Below are 2,191 nucleotides of genomic sequence, written 5' to 3'. Positions count from 1 at the left end.
AGATCATATTACTTTCCATTGATCACCACAGTGTATAACACCATATACATTTTCATTGTAAAAAGTGTTTTTGTTGTGTTGTCACATTTCCATGCATATACAGTATTATTCACTATTAAGCCTTGTACACATCCATTATATTATTCTTTATTCCAACACATTTGATAAATATATTTTAAATTTTTCTTGTAACTCATTTCATATTCTCTTCTCTACTACTGCAATTCCTTATTAAAACCGTATTTCTGTTAATTTATGTTGACTTCTATAAGCAACATAATGCAGGGATTGTTTCAAATTAGACAGACTCGGGGTGTCAAACACGTTTTAGTTCAGGGGCGACATGCAGCCTAATTTTATATTGAGTGGGCCGAACTAGCAAACTCGTCATACGTAAGGACCTTTAATTTGAAACATTTAAGTTTTTCTTTTGTTGTCGCACAGAGCATATGTAATGAGAATGTTGACATTTTCACAAAAACAAACAATTCCCATAGAAAATGACTTCAACCGTAAGGTAATTTTTGCAAAGCTTATTTCATAAAATTTATTAGATTCGTTTTCATTAAATATCCAGTAAAAATGTGTCTTTTAAAAGAGTAATGATTACTTTTAACAATGATTAAATGAAAAAGCTTGTTATCTGCCTTGCCTCCCATAACCTAGGTAAGTCTATTTTCTGCACAGAAAACACCGGCGGCGGTTGATAATCATCATCACAGTGAGTGAAACGTCTCTGAACTTCGAAATGTTGTCCAGCTAGAATTCTGCAAAGTCTGAACATTTTGTTCCTCTGCAGGGGGAAACACACAACAATTACTGGGAACACTCCCCTCCTTCTAATTCGATCACGACATAATGGCAACCAGGAAAACTCAGTTCACACTTCTACTTTTTCTCTATTGTGAGGTGTTGAACCGGCCCAGCTTGTTGTTTTTAATGGGGTCAATTATTTCAATGGCACCTTAAACTAGAGCACTTTGGTGAAAAGGTGCCGCCGTTTATTAATAGTCATTCTGTCGTGTACACGATGTTAGCAGGTGAGACGTAGGGTTGCAAATTCTGGGTCACGTAAAGTCACGTAAGGTCATGTAAAATTTAAATTTTTTAAATTTTTTGGTGTCGGTGGAGAGGCGGTTCTCTTTTACAACGACGAAGAATAACAGAGACAAATATTTTCATAAACATAGAACAGTGTCACACAATCTTAAAAGAAATGAAGTATTTACAGTGTTTACCGTGCTCTATATTAAGAAACAAATCGATAAGAGCTATGTATCCTTCATTATTAGTTGTATTTTTAATTTTTTTTTAAGAGGAGAGCGGAATAAATGTACAAAGTTTGAAGGGCTGTACCAGACGATATCAATCATGTGCAGCAGATTCAGATTTAGACGCCTTCATTAATCACGCATGGGGAAATTCATTAGTGGTTTCCCGTGTGTGTACATTTATTTAGTCATCATCGATCTGTCAGGAATTAACATGGGACATTGGGAAATATCAGAACAGAAGACATCAATAAAACCCAGATAAGATAAGCACAACGCAAGACAGTACAGGATAGCAAAAGAACAGTCATAAAAATATACAAACAACAAATCAGGCAAGGATAAATGACTTCATGATTAAGTCATTTAAGATCATTCAAAATGGGTGTGGTCTGTGTTTAAGAGTTTTATTGCACAGGGAATCAAGAACCTTGAGTCCCCGTTTGTTTTGTTTGTTTTTTTCTTTTGGGACACATAATAACGTTTGCCTGAAGGCTTGACAGAGAATTCCTGAGACAGAACCTGGTCTGGCTGCTGATTCGCTTTGCTTTTCCAGCTACTTGTTCCTCCCAGATGGAGCCACCAGTCTTACTTCCACATCATTATTTAAGCTCTCAATAAAAGGCTCTCAAAAAAAGAATGACAAAAATTAAAATGTGGTGTCACAGACATTAAAAGAATTTAACCTTGTCATTAAATTGACTCTTTATTGACCAGCTCAAGTGTTTATATACAATTTAAGCTGTGAGGCAAGATATTTATAGGACATTTTCAACGTTTTGGTTGTGAATGGTGCCTTTTTTTTTGCGTGTCAATGTTAAAGTCAAAAATCTACGGAGCCCCTGAAGGGACATGGAGGGGGGAAAAAAAGAAGAAGAGGAAAAAAACCAACTTTCTCGGGATCTCGCAAAAGCGTGTCC

Source organism: Blennius ocellaris, assembly GCF_963422515.1.
Source record: "Blennius ocellaris genome assembly, chromosome: 18".
Lineage (NCBI taxonomy): Eukaryota > Metazoa > Chordata > Actinopteri > Blenniiformes > Blenniidae > Blennius > Blennius ocellaris.
This window is presented reverse-complemented; position numbering follows the sequence as displayed.